Here is an 18,478-nt window from a genome sequence, read left to right on the forward strand (position 1 = left end):
GTATATACAATTCCCAGTCAGCAAACACTGTTCAGGTCCTGTTGGGCTGCTATTACAGACACTGCCAACAAGCAGCTTATTTGTTAAACTGAAAAGTATTACTTGCAAACTTCAGCAAATTCAATTAATCCTTCCTTCCTTCCTTCCTTCCTTCCTTCCTTCCTTCCTTCCTTCCTTCCTTCCTTCCTTCCTTCCTTCCTTCCTTCCTTCCTTCCTTCCTTCCTTCCTTCCTTCCTTCCTTCCTTTTCCCTCTCTACTCAGCCCTGGTGAGACCTTGAAAATCTCCAGAGAAGGAGACTCCACAACATCTCTGGGCAGTCCTATCACAGGGCACAAGTGGAAAGAGCTTGTCCCTGCCTCCTTGACACCCAGCCCTCATGTATTTATAGACATTCATTAGATCCCCCCTCAGTCTTCTCCTCTCTAGACTGAAAAGCCCCAGGTCTCCCAGCCTTTCCTCATAGGCCAGGTGTTCCAGTCCCTTAATTATCCTCATAGTCCTTCGTTGGACTCTCTCAAGTAGATCCCTGTCCCTCTTGAACTGGGGAGCCCAGAACTGGACACAATACTCCCAAGTGAGGTCTCACCAGGGCCAAGTAGAGGGGGAGGAGAACCTCCCTTTATCTGCTGGACACACTCCTCCTAATGCACCCCAGGATACCACTGGCCTTCTTGACCACAAGGGCACATCGTTGTCCCATGGATAACTTGTTGTCTACCAGGACTCCAAGGTCCTTCTCCATGGAGCTGCTCCCTAGCAGATCACCTTCTAGCCTGTACTGATGGTACAGCATTCTTTTAAGCATAATACTCAGTTCAGCAAAAATACATCCTGCATATAGACACTTTCCCCCCAATAAAGTTCCATATTGTTATTGTTTCTTTCTTTTTTCAACTTTATCAATAACCTTTTAAAATTATGCACACTTTAAAAATAAAAGCACATTTTCAGTCAAGTCAATAGAACTTGCTTGTTTTGTTTTGTTTTGTTTAGGTAAATGTAAACAGAAACAGGGCCATCTCACACAATAACACAAGAGCTGGAAGAGGGGTGGGGAAGGAAGCTCATTCAGCAGGGAAAATTTGTAATTAAAGGAGCATTAAGCTCGAACTCTAACTCTTCAGATGGCATGCAGAGTCTTCACAAGCCACTGCGAATATAGCAGAAGTCCTTGAAGCAAGAATTCCTAGAAAGAAAAAGAGAAGAAATCTAATTTGTTTCATGTTCAGTGAATAAAGAAATACATTCAGATAATTCTGTGTGCAAAAGGTTTTGATTCTGAAAGCACTTGGAGCAGGTTTCCCACCCCCTTCAACAGCCAACCCAGATCATCTGAAGGATTAAATTTTATAGCACAAAAGTGCCTTAGTGCTCTTTGAAGTGAAAGGCAAGCTTTGGACTCCAATCACTGAAGAAAATCAGACAGGTAAGGTCTTTCTCACCAGGTCTGCAAGACAAACTACAAGGTACATCCCTTTCAGTTTACTGACACAAGGAGTCTGGTGCAATAAAGACAGCGAGAACGATGGAAGAACAAGAAAAAAGTTGCTGTCCTATTTATTTCTGATACCACATGTTCAAAATAAAAGGGGGCTGTCTGCTTTATCTCCAATCACAGTCTGTCTGCTGAAATAGCACCAAAACACTGGAGAGGAGGGAGGACACTGCTGGTGATTCCAGCACTGCTATCTCGTTCTACTTCACATACTGCAGAGTCATACATTGGCAGTGGGAGAAGTCTCCCTATCAATGAGTAGTTGTTTCTACAGTATCTTTTTCAATCCCAGGTACCTTGTCTTAAAGCAAATGAAAAGGAAGTTTCACATCCTGGAGGTCTATTTCTAGTACTGCTTTAAATCTGACAAGAACTTGCACCTAGATCATCTTTCATCAGTTCCTCCTGTATCTATTTTAGAAGTTTCAATTCTGTGATTCTGCTGATAATTACATCCAAATATTTCCGTTAGTATTCTTGCTTTTACTCTCAGGCCATCTTTTACATTGTTTTTTTCTTTCATTTTGAACTCTTTTTTTTTTTACTTGTAATTTATCAAGAATTTTAGTATTCTGGGCATTAGTCACCTAGACATACATAAATACAATGTAAATCATATAAACAAAGCAGATTCAGATCTCTCCTCTTCATTACTTGAAGGAACACCAAGAATACATGTGGGGAGAAAGTGAAAATGAGTAAAATCCAAAGTATCTATGTATCTTGGGGGAACCTAAAAAAGAACACCCATAAAACCTAGTAGGTTTACTGGAAAGGGAACAATGGATGTACCTGAGAAAATTACAGAAAAATTAAAAAAAACCAAAACCCACCACCCAAAAACCAACCAACTAACCAAAAAAAATCCACAGAGAAACCCCACCAAAAAACCCAAACCAACAACAAAAAAACCACACAACAACAACAACAACAAAACAACCAACAAAACAACCAACCAAACAAGGAGATGGTGAGTCAGGAAAATCTATGTTGAGTCAGCCACAGAAAACTGCCTGTTTTAATCTTGGTATAAGTAAACTAGATGCTATTTTTCCTTCATCTTTTCATGTATGCATTTTAGTATGTCTAACTGAGTCTATTTAGGGCCCTGCAAACACTTTTACCTGTATTTTACTCAAACCTAGTTTATTTTAAGCACAATATAATGCTCAGCTGAAGGTCATGGTAAATCTATGAACCAAGACATCTTAACAAACATCCCACCTCTCCAGCACATCCTTCAGAATTTTCAGAGGATAACCAAGAGTGTGTTCAAGCCAGGAAGATTGTGAGATTGGCTCATAGGCCAAAAAAAGTTTTAAAAAAAAAAATCAAAGAGGAAAAAATAAAAATAAAATTAAAAAGGGAACAAGGAGAAGAGGAAGGAAGTTTCTCAAAGTCCAGTCCAACCAGGCCTTGAACACTTCCAGGGATGGGATCCACAACTTTCCTGGGCAACCTGTGCCAGTGTCTCACCACCCTCACAGGAAGTAATTTCTTCCTAATGTCTAAAATAAATCTATCCTCTTCCTGTTTAAAGCCATTTTTCAGAACAAAAGAATACGGAGTACTGTAGGCAGCATAAGTTATAGGAAAATAAAAAAAACACATTAGAAACTCTGGAAGAACAGTATTATTCAGGATCAGGTTTAATTTCCACTTCTGAACATACACAGGCTGTAATCTAGGAATGCAGATTTCTGCACTGGAGACCTATGTGAAATAGGAGCCTTATCTGAAGGCTGTAAGTGGCTGCTGAGAGGTATGAAAAAATCAATGAAAAATTCCCAACTTCACCGTTTTCTCCAACGCTTCAACTGCATTTCTGCATTTTTTCTCTCCTGAAACTACTGCTGCTCTCCACAGACACAGCAAGCCCCTTTACTAACAATCTCACAGAAGGATCCAGGATGCCCTATTAGGTCTCACGAAAGCTTCTGACAAATGTCATATGCTGAAACTCTTCCCTATCACAAGCATCGTAGAGGATTCCACGAGCATAAAAAAAGACATCACACATTTGGCTGGAACAAATAAACTGTCAAGCAGCTGCTTTAACCTTTGGTGTATGGAAAAGGCATAAAAGCTAGAAGAGAATGATGCTGGGAGCCCGTGAGGACAAGAAATGATCTCAGCTGGAGCAGAGGACAGGCAAGACAGTGATAGAATCATACTGAAAATATCTGAATGACCTGAGCATGTGTGAACAATTTTTCAGAGTTTATCCAAGTTGAGGGGTTTTTTAATTGCCTATCGGATATTAATGCTGTGATTTTCATAAAAATCAAGGTCAAGTGAAATAGATTTTCAAGGGGAATTAGGGAAAGATGATTAACGAACTCTTGATACTTCCTAAAACAGCCCAGCATTACAAAGTCCGTGTCTGGTTTCTCTGCTCGTAAACCACCGCCGCGGTCCGACGGTGTCCGTACCAGACCGCGGGAGGGCAGGAGGCTCCCGCGATGCTCCTCCGTCCCTCTCCTGCAGAGAGGGCTTTTCGAGGGGCCCGAGGGCACAGGCAGGGCTCGCCTGGCACACCGGCTCGATGGCTGCTGGGCCGGACGGCACAGCGGAGACTAGAAACACCGCCCTCACCACCCCTCCCGCCAGCTGAGACCGATGCTCGGTTTACCAATTAACCGGCTTATTAAGGGTTAACACAGACGGAGGGACCAAGGTTCAGGAGAGGTAGGCTAGGGATACGTCAGGGCAATCATTCCAAAGGACCATGGTCTTATTAAATGTGCTCTCCGAGGGAGAGGTGTGGAATCAAGGGAGTAAAAAGGCAGGAGCTGAGCCCGGCAGGGAACTCGAGGGAGGGGATACGTGTGTGTCTATTTACCCTTTCCTAGCCTGTGGCTCCTGGGATGCGGATTCTCTCCCGGCTGGCAGGGCTGGGTAGCAGGTCCGGGGGGGGCAGGTACCCGCCAGCAGGGCAGACCCCCCAGCAGCTCCCGGCGGGCGCGGCTGCGGCCCGGTTCGGCTCCGGTGCTCGGCTCGGGCAGCTGCAGGCTGCCAGCTCTCTCTGGCAGGTAACACCTCTTCGCGCAGTGTTCCACCTACTGGGATGCGGTGGTTAAGACACGGACTCCAGGGCGAGAAGTAATGGAATCGTTTGTTAAGAGAAAATGCTCCCTTATACACTTTTACAGTGGCAGCTGAGGATAATCAGCCGGGGTGCAGAGAGTGTGACCAGCACTCACACCTGCTCCTGGGCACATACACGGACCTTGGGTTCCCAGGACGTAGCCAATCACACACCCAGCACACGATAAACAGTGCTCTGATTTTTGGCAACTTTCAGAGTGCTGCTCACAGCAAGCCCTGGCCCTCAGCTGGTCTCATGGTGTTCTGTCTGCTTCTTTACAGATAGAAGAGGCCCTTTTTCGTTTCCCATGGCTACTCCCCACATCAGGCCGCATCCAATGTCCTCCCTATGGGGATACTGCCTCTTTACAGCCACTAAAAGGCGGTGCCAGAGATTGCAAGTACCATTTTTCCTCCCAATAATCTTATCAATGTCTGCATTTCTGGCTAAGGACCTCAAACGCCAAGCCTCCCTGCCCTCCAGACCTACCCCATCAGCTCCTGAATCACAACACCACAACAGCCATGAGATCCATGACTCATCCACCCTACGAGTACAAATCTTCCTTATACGCCATAACTCTTTCATGGACGTGGACAATTATCTCAGGGCCTGAGTCTCTGCCGTGTGTTCTTCCTGCCCCAGGCTGACTCGCTCTTCCAACCAGTGCCCTTCCTCTCTCCCCCATGTCTCCGAGCCCTCATCCCTTGGGAACCAGCCCTGGCACACAGGGAGTACAGTCAAAAGGTGACAAGCCACTTTCGGGGCCTCCAGGCTCTAGCACAATGAACTCACCAGAGAAAGGAGGGGAATCATTTTCCGTACCACCCAAAGTCACAAAGTAGCCCTTGAACTGCCCAACCAGTCCTCAGCCCCACTCCCCCCAGCAGCAATCAGCACTAGAAGAAAATGGGAACACAATTTTGGTGGTAAACAGGACATAGAACTAGAAATCAAAAGCCCCAACAAAGCACACACAGGCCTGATAGATCAGATCTTTCAAAAACACCATTATCAATATGAGTTTTTTCAATTTCCAACCTACCAAACCTTTAAAAATAAACTAAATTTCATGCCCTGCATTGGGCACCAAATATTCTGTCCTGGTTTGAATAGTATGGATGAACTACCAACCAGAGGGCAGAAGTGCTCCCTATTATCCCCCCTCTACCTTCCCAAGGGCACATAAAAGGGGAATAAGGAAGAGAGACTGAAGGGTTGGAAATTGAAACGGGAACAAATATACTGTAACACAGAAAAGGGAGTAACACGTGGGGGAAAAGCAGATATATAAGCTTACATACAAATATATACAGAACTGATCTTGCTGATGGCAGGAATAGGTGGGTGAGAGTCCCTTGCAGCAAGGCTGCTTCAGGAGAGGGGTCCATGGCTCCTCACAGCACCCAATGGACTTGGATTCTGGAGAGCACATGGCAAGTCAAAGAACCTCCAAGCAGCACCAGCAGCAAGGAAGAAGGTGCAGGAAAAACAGGGCTGAGCTTCTGGTTCTCCTGGTATTTGTAGACTATGGCAGGAAGGGGTGGGGCAATACTGACCCCTCTCTGTTCCAACCTTTCCAGGTCCTTTGGTGTCCTGAAGACCCTCTCTATTTCCTCTTATAGGTGTCAACAAGCTGCTGGTGCCACTTAAACCGTAAGAACTGGGCCCTGTTTGGAAACAGAGGTCTATTTCCTCCTTATTTTTAGCTTTTTCCCTTCCACAAAGATTTTCATGAGCCTGAACCAAGCTGGAATTCAGCCTCTACAGCAAAGAGCAGAAAGTCCAAGGCTGGGAGTTTCCTACTTGCAGCAGCTCTCAGGCCGAGTTACTGACACCATTTGAAGGTATCCAGGGAAGTAGCTCCAAGTAGTAACTGAGTAGCCTCTAGTTCTCTAATTCAGCTATGTATGAGGGGAAAGGACCAAAGGAGATCCTACTCGTTCCCCCTAAACTGCATCTCTACAGACATTGCTGAAGATGACTGCCAGGCTTGGTGGATGACTGCTCTGACCCAAAATGTAATTTCTTATGTTCTGGTATTTTTTTTACAATAAAAGGCATATTTCATGCTAATCACCATCTCCATTTATTTATTTTCAGACCCTGTGCTTCTGTTTTCCCATTTTTTTTAGGAAGGATTAACAGCTATCACTGGGAATTATTGCAAGGGTAGAAATGTGCACACTGATACTCAGTCACGTCTGGATGGATGGTTCCAGCATTCCTGCCCACTGGCCTACTTGGGATGTACTTTTGTTCAAGGTCACTTCAGCCTGGATGGACTTAAGGCCGAGGTTATATACAGCAGGCTTCTCCAGACACTGGCTATTAAGCCAGAGGTGGACACCCTCATTGCTGAATGAGGGAAGGGTAATTCCACAGTGGCTAATCAAGGGAGAAAAAAGGACTTGCTGAGCAGCCTCCCAGGGAAAGTGCTCAAGTGCATTGTGGAATTCTTGGACAGCTTCAGTTTATCTTCAGCTGTCACAAGTGTCAGTGCTGATGAGGGACACCTGTGCCACTCTTCTTCAAGAGAAGGGAATGATCCTGTTGGTCTGGGAGAAAAAAAAAAAAAAAAAGATGGTCCCATGGTGGTACTTCATGGAAAGCTGGCAAAAAGGAAGTGACACTGGAGAAGGAGAGATGTGGGTTCTCTCCAGATAAAACACAAGCATAGCAAGGCAATGCTGCAAATAAGCATGCAGGTGTGGGGAAAGTTCACAAGGTTTTGCACTTGCACCACAGTTGTCAGGGGTTAGGACTGTAAAATGCAGTACATCTAGCAAAAGTAGGAAGGTGTAAATGGACATCTTCTGATTAGCTGAAAGTCCCCACCCAAGCTTGTCTTGGATAGCCTGTTTGCAGGTACACCATTTTTAGGCACTGGGAACTGAGAATTCCTGACATTTAGAAGTTACACACGGATTTTTGAAGAATCTTAGAAACAGAGAGTCTTAAAATGGTTTGGGTTGGAAGGGACCTTAAAGATCATCTAGTTTCAACCCCCCTGAACTTGAAGTTCATACTTCTTTGGTTTTTTACAAGCCAATCTTGGGTATGTCAAAAATAAACATGCTTTAGAATGCCAAAAAGGTAAAGAACTAGGAGATGTGGCTGTGAGAGGAGCTCAGCCATCAGCCACTGAGGGCTTTCATGATTGGTTCACAGGCTTGCCATGAGTGCCTGACTTGTTGGGTTGAGCACCTGAGGGAGCAGCATGGGAATAGAAAACTGCCTCCTGCAAAGCTGGTCTTGTGCTGGAAAATTACCCCCCTTATTTCGGTGTTGAGGCAGTCTGGAAGAAATATGCAAACACAGATCAGTCTGGGTCCTAGTTGAACAGTATTTACTGTTCACTATTTATTTTTTCTCATTAATAGTTTTGCAGCTGCTTTAACAGTTTGAAAGAATAACATTAGAGACTCCAGCATGACCAAGAAGGCAAGACAGACATCTAGGAACAAATACTGCAGAAATCCAGGGAAGACTCCCAAAAATTATTAGGGATCTGGCTTTCAGACAGACCCCTTGAAGATCTCCACCTTTCAATTCTTATCCAATGAAAGCTTAGCAGTTTATGACTCTTTATTAAGAAAAAGTACTCTTTATTAAGAGAAATCATGACGTGTGGTCAATTCAAAATCTCTGTAACAAAGTTTAGTGGCTGCAAGTTGAATTAGCCACTGAAATAATTTACTGGGGGATGTGGCTTCCTTCAGAAAAGGAAAAAATTCCATCTCAGCAATCATATAGCAATTAACTTCCATTTTCACAGTGCAATTTCAAACCAGCAGTATTGAATGTAAGGACCCTAAGCCTTTTCATGTTACCTCTCTGTACTGACCATACAGGAATTTTGTTTTCAATGCACAGACTGCTTTGTAATTATGTTTGTAATTATTCTTAATTTCCCTGCTACTGGGTATAATAGCCATGATTACTTAGAAATAGGACAGGGTCAGGTAATCTTGTGTGTAGCACACCCACATACCCCACATACTGTCCTTCTTCCACAGGAAGAAACGTGTTTAGGGAGAAAATCTCTACTATTACTTTAAAAATTCATTTGATTTAATGGTACACAGCAAATATTAAAGTGACTTAATCACAGTCATATCTCTACATGCTAGTATATCACTAAACAGCACATGGTACCACTGCAAACAGAATCTGAAATTTTTAACTGCACATTTCTCTTTTTTATAAGCTTGTATGTCCTCTAGGAATAAATTTAACATTAGATTTCCCAGGTTTGTTCTGGGGTGGGGTGAATAACAACAGTGATGTAATATTAATTACTTTGGAGTTGCTGACAGAAGGTCTTTGTGATGTCAGGTTTCATTGAGATACATCTCACATAAGCATGCTGTAGTCACTTTGCTTTATAAACATCTTGGATCACACTGTACATGTGCTGGAGTTTTCTGTAGAGGTGTGGTGGTCAGGTGTCCTGGATTCTTTCCCTTTAAGAGTGGCAAGTGATGACTAGAGCAGCAAAACCAGCAAGTATGGGGGGCATAACAATACAGACCCCATTTCCACTTGTTGTGCCAGCCCTGCACAATCAAAAGTTCACTAGCTTGTCCAGTACGAGTAATGCACGCCTACTATAAGCATATAGAGATCTTTAAAAATCTTCTATTTTTACCAACATTCCAATTTTCTCTCCCGTTTCCCGTATCAGATCTGGCAGTTCAGCAGCCTGTTCTCCACAGTTCACAAATGGCAGCACAGTGAGGTGATGTACATGTCAGAGCACCTGAAGAATTGTCCCTTTTACCAGGTGGAGAACAAGATGGACCCTGTGCTCCTGACAGGCATGTGTGAGTGTTGAGAGGAGACTCAAAAGACTTGGTTTCTACTTTCATGGGCAGGGTCTGAACAACCTGCTTCCCTTCTGCCACACTCCTTCCCAGGTCCTTGAGAAGAAGATTTGGGAATTTGGGTGTAAAGATTGTTGCTTCCAACTCTCTTTTGGATGTACAAAACTGGCTGTTCCCCAGCAGTATTTGAAATATCCTGCGTATTTTATTTTTTTTCCCCTGCATTAATTTAATTGTTAAAACTTCATCCACTGCTCATAGGTATTACATTCTTTCTGTTTATGTTTCTGTTCCTTGCTTAATGAAGCATCCTGAAGAAAGTAATAAGGATGTTGTTTTAAAACAGCATCTTCACAACCTTGAAGGTAGGCTGCCATTTCAGTACCTCAACAGGACCTGCAGGGAAGCTGGAGAGTCCCCTTCTTGGGAGATATTCAAAACCCACCTGGATGTAGCCCCAAGTAATGTGCTCTAGGGGATCCTGCTTTAGCAGGGGGGTTGGACTGGGTGATCTCTAGAGGTCCCTTCCAAATCTGACAATTCCGTGATTCTGTCCCTTCCAACCCAAACCCTTCTATGATTCTATGATAGAATCTATGATTCTATGATGATTCTATGATTCCTGTACCATGTTCCTGAGAGAAGCAAGTGCACTTAATGCATGTAGCTTGACTAGGTCTGAAACACCTTAGTTTTGGCTAGAAAGCCAAGCTCTATGACCACAAGTAGATGCCCTCCTGTCTGGCAGACCTAGGGACTGCTAATCTGTTCAGAGATGTGGGCAAAAGAAAGGGACCCTCCAAAATTAAGTAAATGAATTAAAGTCAAGTGAGGACTCAGGAATTCACTGTGCAGCCACAGACCATAATTCAGGACTCTGATCCAGACAAGTGCCCCTAGTTGAGCACAGGCATAATGCTGAGCTCATGGGAGCATTCAAACCAAAGCAAACAAACTTGGCCTTTCTTAGCAATTACCAATTAGTTGTAGGGGTTCAAATGGCTTTTTGTATTTTTCAGTTTAAAGATTTTTCTTTTTTTATTATTTAAAAATATATTAAAACCATCAAAGAATATCTGAAGTAATTTTTAGCATGCCTTACCTACTCAGTTTCACAGTTGTAAATGGCAAATTGTAATTATAAGCAACTGTAAACTAAGGCTACACATCAGCAACAATTATGTTTTATTTTTGACCTCAACCTCTTTGCATAGCCACAGTCTCCTTCCTGGTTCAGTTATTCACTTATATGAAAAAATTTATCTTCTTTTTAAAATCTGTTTTCCATGTTGATGTTGTATTATTACCTACAAACATTTGAAGAAGGGTTTTCTTCGTCGATCTCTGTTCTTACTTGTCACCTATATTTAATAACCTTGTGTCTGTTCATCCCCAGTAACTACAGAGGGGTTTTTGGCTTGTTTAATTGAGATGCAAATTCCACAGCCACTGTGCATCACCCACAGAAGTTCTGAGCTTCTCTCACATCCCGTTTCCTTGCTGCTACAGTCGATGTTAAAGAGTTTTCTTAACGCCTGGATAGTTTAAACTTTGAAACAAAACCTTCATGTGCAGTAGAGGCTGTAGCAGGACGCTCCATCTCTCAACATGTCTGCCTTAGTTTCTTTCTATGATTCAACTGCTCTTTGTCTCTCATTTTGCAGGCTCCCATGAGAAGGGAAAAGGCCTAGCAAACTCTGAGCTGGTAACAACCTTGAAAGGTACAAACAGAGGCCAAGGGGATGTTCATAACAGCAGCTGCTCTCTGGTGTTGAAGAACATGGAGCCCAGCCCAGCCACAACTAGGCCTGAAACGGAGATAAAGTAAGAACCAACAGATAAATAAAAGAGTTTGCTTGGTGAGAACGAGGCCTTCATGATTTTTTTCCACTGTTTTCCTTTTATTCTCCAATGAGAGATGTCAGAGATATGGCTAATGGTTAAATAGCAGCAGTCAATCCACTTTATTCTGGAAAAGCCTGGTCCCGTTTTTGATCAGAAGAAGAGATCTCCTTCCACCTTCCCTGGGAAGCTGCTGGACCTTCTCTCCTCCAGCAGGGACGCCTGCTAGAGAGACTGATTCTCAGGAGTTGTGGTCTGACCAAGGACACCTGGCTGTGTGGCCTGACATGGCTGAGAAATACTACTCATTCACTGTCTTTATTAGCAAACTTCACATGAAGTTTAGGATTGTAAGATGCTTTAAAGATGATGGTTGATGTCTTAGGCCTAGTATGGGATTTGAGAATAAGGAAGTTGCCAGCATTTCAGTGGTTACCCTTTGTTGTTTGATTCAGTTATAAGTAGTAAATTCACTACTATTATACCCTTTGCATCCTAACTGCACTTCTGTTCTTGTCTCCCAGTTTCCCTACACTTTTACTGTGCTCATGCCTCTCTTCCAGAATAATTAAAACCCCCAACGTTGTATGCAATAAGTCCTGATTACTGCAAATACGTATTGTCTGTCATCCATCCCTTCCAGGACACAGGCCTAATCTTTTTTAGGCTGCCTAGTCCTTACTGAGCTTCCCACTTAATTTATACGTAAGGAAATTTTGATCACACTCTACAATTTATTTTTTTTGTTGACCACCTGATCTATGACTTGAGGGCTATTTACAGCTAACATATCTCTTGTAGGTTCAGTGATGGTTTGGGAAGGAATTTGTCATCTGTCATATTGAGAATTACAGGCCTAAGGCCCATTGTGATTATCAGGCCAGACCTTTGAGATTAGTTTCCCCATAGCAGCATAGTTCTTACTGGGCTTTATCTCTTTTAGTTTTAGTTCTCCCCCAACAAGTGCAGTGATGAATTTGAGTGGTTCACAGCTGACTTCAAGCTGCACCAGAGAGAAAAGCCTCTTTCAACTTTCTGAGTTTCATCCAAACAAATATCATTCATGTGATGCCAATGCACTATTTTTATCTTCCTTTCTATCAGTTCTGAACAGCAGAATATGTTAATTCCAGGGATGACTGTTATTCTACCATACTTAAATCACTTGCCTGATAGCTAGTTAACACCTCAGATTAGTTGGTTATATTTCTTTCCTACCAAAATCCAGAAAGCAGGTACAAAGGTAATGGAATCCAAACTGCTTCTTAATAGTAGCCGGTGACATAACAATGGGCAACAGCAAAAAGTTGCAGCTTGGAAGCCTCAGGCTGAATTTCAGAAACAATGGATGGTTGACTTCAAAGAGTTGGCTTAAATGTCCAAATGGAGACCAGTGATGAGGGGCATTCCTCAAGGGTGAGTACTGGGACCGGTGCTGTTTAACATCTTTGTTGGCGATATGGACAGTGGGATGGGGTGCACCCTCAGCAAGTTTGCCCATGGCACCAGGCTGTGTGGTGAAGTCAACACACTGGAGGGAAGGGAGGCCATCCAGAGGGACCTTGACAGGCTTGAGAGGTGGGCCCATGCCAACCTCATGAAGTTCAATAAGGCCAAGTGCAAAGTCCTGCACCAGGGCTGGGGCAGTCCCAAGCACAGTTACAGGCTGGGCAGAGAAAGGATTGAGGGCAGCCCTGAGAAGAAGGACTTGGGAGTGATGGTTGATGAGAAGCTCGACATGAGCCAGCAATGTGTGCTCACAGCCCAGAAAGCCAAACGTGTCCTGGGCTGCATCAATAGCAGAGTGGCCAAGAGGTCGAAAGAGCTGGTTCTCCCCCTCTACTCTGCTCTTGTGAGACCCCACCTGGAGTGCTGTGTCCAGTTCTGGAGTCCCCAACATAAGAAGGACATGGATCTGTTGGAATGAGTCCAGAGAAGGGCCACAAAGATGATCTGAGAGCTGGAGCACCTCTCCTGTGCAGACAGACTGAAAGAGTTGGGGCTGTTCAGCCTGGAGAGGAGAAGGCTCTGGGGAGACCTCATAGCAGCCTTCCAGTGCCTGAAGGGGCTACAGGAAAGCTGGGGAGGGACTTTTTACAAGGGCTTGTAATGAGAGGACAAGGGGTAATGGATTTAAACTGGAAGAAGGAAGATTTAGGTTAGACATTAGGAAGAAATTCTTTAGTGTGAGGGTGGTGAGACACTGGTACAGTTTGCCCAGGGAAGCTGTGGAAGCCCCATCCCTGGAAGTGTTCAAGGCCAGGCGGGATGGGGCTCTGAGCAACCTGGTCTAGTGGGAGGTGTCCCTGCCCATGCAGGGGGGCAGATCTAGATGATCTTGAAGGTCCCTTCCAACCCAAACCATTCTGTGATTCCCCATGATTTTTTTTTTTTTTTTTTTTTTTTTTTTTTAACCAAAAATGAAATAGAGCACTGGAACAGGTACCCAGAAAGGTGGCAGTATCTCCACTCTTGGAGGGTTTCCTGACTTAGTTGGAAAAAATCCAGGTGACCTTATTGAACCAGAGGCTGGATCAGAGACCTCTGGAGGTCTCCTCCCACCACCACTTACCTGATTCCCTGAAGCACCTGCACATCTGCCTCCCTGACCTGACCCGCTTCCCTCAGCTGAACTAGATGGCCCTTTGGCTACTAGTATTGGCTGCTGCTCCTTCTCTCATCACAACTTCTATATACTTTCCCCTTGTTACCTAGGCCTTGCCTTGCCATCGACACCTCTTACCTGTCATCACATGCTTATTTAACTGGTTTTCATCTTCCTGCACAGGAAAACAGATACAAAGATCCCAGCAATTGCAGCATCACTGAATGGCTCTCTTGAACATGATACCTACATGGTAAAATTGTATTTACTAGCCAGCTGGGTAAGCTGCACAACTTTTTACCAGAGCTGTTCCTTTTAGCTAGTCTGATCCAGCATGCAGCTCTGGAGAATGGAAGAGAGTCCCAGCTTTAGCAGACACAAAGAATAATCAACCATGGCTTACTGCTCTGCAGAGCAATGTCTGTCACAACTGCTGTGCTGGAGCCTCCCTTCACAGGCACAGCACAGGCTGTGGAGCAACCCCAGCTCCTCTGCATAAACAGCTAATGGGCAAATCTGCTGAAGTGCAGTTTCGGCCCCACTGGAGCAGTTATAAAAACAAATCAGAGAAAGGAGTCTTAACTGAGCATAGTGCTCCATGGCATTTGCCCAGGGTGAAGAAGTTTGTGCTTGTGCTCTGCTTCACTGGCTGACAGAAAGATGTGGGTGCCCTCAGAGAGCACAGGTAATGCTGGATAACAACGTAGTTATGTGAGTGCACCTGGGATTGAAGGGGGATGCAGGGACTCCCAGGCTGAGCTGGTGGGTGTGATATTACACCAGTGAGGCAGTGGGAGAGCTAGTCAGAGGGGCTGGCCAGGTCTGACAGCTCAGAGACCCTGAGCATAGCTTCAGCAGGAAGAAGTCATATTCCTTGTGAGGTCTTTACAAGAAGGACTGAAGTGGGGAGTGAGGATGGGATTGGGATGCAAGGGTTGTGTCCGTGTCAAGAAGCTGTATCTGGCAAGGTGCTTCTTGAGCTGGGTGTCAGGTAGTTGTACGGGAAGAGCTGAGGCTGGGGGTTATCCCAGTTCCCTGCACGTGTGCATCCATGCCCCATCCCTGGCAGTGTCCAAGGCCAGGTTGGATGGGCCTCTAAGAAACCTGAAAGAGTGGGAGGTGTCCCTGCCCATGCAGAGGGGTTGGAACTAAATGATCCTTAAGGTCCCTTCCAACCCAAACCATTCTATGATCCTATGATTATCACAGCCTAAAGCACAGGAGAGTTGTGCTACTGCAGGGCTGGCGGGACAGGGAGGAGACAAACAGAGCAGCAGAGCAACAGCCCTTTTCTCTCCATGTATCTGAAAGACAGAGGGGAAAGGCAGCAGTTAAAGAAGGGTCCAGCTTCAACCTCCAAGAGTTTCACGAAGATAAAGCCTTCTGAGAAGCGAGCAGGCGGAGATCTGGCTGCTTGCAGAGGCTGCTCAGCGGGCAGGGAGGAGATGACCTTGCAGGCAGAAGCGCAGCGGGGGGAGCTGTGATGGTCCTACTTAAAGAGGGACCCGGCAGAGGCAGCGGGGCGGAGCTGGGGGGCCCCGCTTCGCTGCTGCCCGCTCTGCTGCGTGCGGCACAGCAGGAGGGAGCGGGTTGCAGCCCTGCGGGGCTTCTTAATGCCCTTTGCTTTACGGGAGAGAAAGTGAAGCCACAGGCTGCCACTGCCTGCAGCCGGGTTTGCTGCCCGCGGGGATGCCGGGGTTCGGGGGCGGCCGGGGAGGCAGGATGGCCGGGGGGCTGGTGCTGTGCGGGGCCCTGTGCCGTGCGGCTCCCTGTACTGTGCGGGGCCCTGTGCTGTGCGGGGCCCTGTGCTGTGCGGGTCCCTTGTGCTGTGCGGGGCCCCTGTTCTGTGCGGGTCCCTTGTGCTGTGCGGGGCCCTGTGCTATGCGGGTCCCTTGTGCTGGGCGGGGTCCTTGTGCTGGGCGGGGTCCCTCTGCTGTGCGGGGTCCCTGTGCTGTGCGGATCCCTTGTGCTGTGCGGGTCCCTCTGCTGTGCGGGGTCCTTGTGCTGTGCGGGTCCCTCTGCTGTGCGGGGCCCCTGTGCTGTGCGGGGTCCCTGTGCTGTGCGGGTCCCAGTGTGCTGTGCGGGTCCCTTGTGCTGTGCGGGTCCCTCTGCTGCACGGGGCCCCTGTGCTGTGTGGGGTCCCTTGTGCTGTGCGGGGTCCCTGTGCTGTGCGGGTCCCTGTGCTGTGCAGGTCCCTCTGCTGTGCGGGTCCCTCTGCTGTGCGGGGTCCCTCTGCTGTGCGGGTCCCAGTGTGCTGTGCGGGTCCCTTGTGCTGTGCAGGGCCCCTCTTCTGTGTGAGGTCCTTGTGCTGTGTGGGGTCCCTTGTGCTGTGCGACTCCCTGTGCTGTGCGGGACCCTGTGCTGTGCGGGACCCTGTGCTGTGCGGCTCCCTCTGCTGTGCGGGGTCCTTGTGCTGTGCGGGTCCCTTGTGCTGTGCGGGTCCCTTGTGCTGTGCGGGGCCCCTGTGCTGTGCGGGGTCCCTGTGCTGTGCGGGTCCCTTGTGCTGTGCGGGGCCCCTGTGCTGTGCGGGGTCCCTGTGCTGTGCGGGTCCCTGTGCTGTGCGGGTCCCTTGTGCTGTGCGGGTCCCTGTGCTGTGCGGGTCCCTGTGCTGTGCGGGGCCGTGGCTGCGGGTGAGCACAGGGACGGGGGTTCCTCGAGGGAAGGGCGGGGGCTCCTCCTGTGTTCACTCCCATCCCCCCATTCCTTTGGTGAAGGTCTTCGAGTGAAAACTAGAGGCTTCCTGAAGATGAATAGTGTTGCCTGGGGAGCATGGGTGCGGGGCTGGAGGCACCTGCTGCCAGCAGGGCTGGGAGAACAGCTCCAAAGCGGCTGCTTCCCAATTATATATCCCTCTTGGCCACCCCAGAGAAACTCTTTTACTGCTCTTCGTCCTAAGGATGCAGGAGGGTTCATGCATTCAGCCTGTTTTCTTTCCCTAAAGATCCAGCACCTCCATTTCACAAGCAGGACATGGCCCTGGGCTGCTCCTATGCGGGAGAAGATGCCAGAGGCTTCCTGCCATGCCTTAGGCAGCTCGGCCTCCCAGCATCCTGCTACCCTCATGCTGAGAAGCATCAGGATCAGAGACAATGGGAATTTGGAGGATGTAGCACAGTATAAAGTCCTGCTGGAAAATCCTGGCTCCTCCCCTTGTCTTCGAAGCTTCAGGTGAGTGGGAAAGCTGGGGTGGGAGTGCTGCCATCAAGGCTTTTGGCCACCTGCATGCACCAGGCTTCTAAAGATTTTAAGGGGATTTCTAAAGATCTAAGGGGGAGCAAGTATCTCATTTCCTTCAGGGGAAAAGAGTTTTTATGACCATAAGTGGAGCAACAGAGCAGAAGTTTGTAGTACAAGGGCTGGAGACCACTGCACAGTATCAAGAAAACAGCTGTGACTCAAGGAGTTAGGCACCCAGCTGTACTGGATGTTCAGCTGGAGACCAGTGCTGCTCAGGAACTATAGTCCCAGCAGCACAAAAAATCCTTCTTCCCATTGGATCTTTTGGAGTTCTCACTCTCCTTGCTGATGGAAGACTGCTTCTGTTGTCTCCTCCTGAGCCAGCAGGGAAAATAAAGCAATACTGCAGTTTAATGAGTTACAACACATGAGTAGAGCCAGTATAACTGGCCCTGGGTCTGTGTGGCTTTAGCTCACCTGTGTTGTGTCACATCTGTGTACCTGACAAGAGCAGGCACATGGTCAGGTGCTGGGGGAGACCATTTAACTGTGAGAACTGCAGCCAACTGTTCAGCCACTCCAGCCAACCTAACGTCACTGATGCTTCTCTTTCTCTGCAGAGTAAACAGGATGAGAAGGACTGATGAGGTCTTTCATTGATACCAACGTTTTCGTTGTTGTCCTCTTCATTGTGCTCAGGAGAAGAGCAGGTAGGAGCTTAAAATGCTGAGCCACTTCCTTTGTGGGTGAGATGCAGCAAGGAGCAGCTTCTTCTCCCCTCCATCCCTGCTCAGGAGAGATGGAGGTCAGGATATCTGAGGATTCTGGAGGGTGAGGTGGGGAGCAGATGAGCTGGAGATATATTTCTGGTGGAAAGTGGCATGCTGTGATGTTTTGCACCGCTTTGGTCTTCAAAGAATCATAGAATGGTTTACACTGGAAGTTAAAGATCACCTAGATCCAACCCCCATGCATGGGCAGAGACACCTCCCACTAGACCAGGTTGCTCAGATCCTGGCCTTGAACACCTCCTGGGCTGGGGCTTCCACAGCTTCCCTGAGCAACCTGTGCCAGTGTCTCACCACCCTCATGGTGAAGAATTGCATCCTAATGTCTAACCCAAATCTCTCCTCTTCCATTTTAAATCCATTACCCCTTGCCCTCTCACTACCAGCCCTCGTAAAAAGTCCCTCCCCAGCTTTCCTGTAGCCCCTTCAGGTACTGGAATGCTGCTATGAGGTCCCCCCAGAGCTTTCTCTTCTCCAGGCTGAACAAGCCCAACCCTCTCAACCTGTCTTTGTAGGAGAGGTGCTCCAGCCCTCTGATCATCTGCCTGCATCTTGCTACCTTTTTTTTTTTCTTTTTTTCTTCTCTCTCTCCTTTTCAGCTAAACTAAACTCTGAACAACTTTCAAGGGCTTCAGAATAGAGGAAACTCTTGTGTC

General features: G+C 46.9%; 1 long non-coding RNA gene across 1 annotated transcript in view; it reads right to left on the bottom strand.

The window, feature by feature from the left end:
- Positions 1-957: 957 nt before the first annotated feature.
- LOC127380934 (uncharacterized) overlaps positions 958-18,478 on the bottom strand; it is a 34,190-nt gene continuing 16,669 nt past the window's right edge. The window contains exon 2 of the long non-coding RNA XR_007888610.1: positions 958-1,187. This is a non-coding gene — a long non-coding RNA (uncharacterized LOC127380934). The remainder of the gene's footprint in view (positions 1,188-18,478) is intronic.

This window comes from Apus apus, chromosome 1 (genome assembly GCF_020740795.1).
Source record: "Apus apus isolate bApuApu2 chromosome 1, bApuApu2.pri.cur, whole genome shotgun sequence".
NCBI lineage: Eukaryota > Metazoa > Chordata > Aves > Apodiformes > Apodidae > Apus > Apus apus.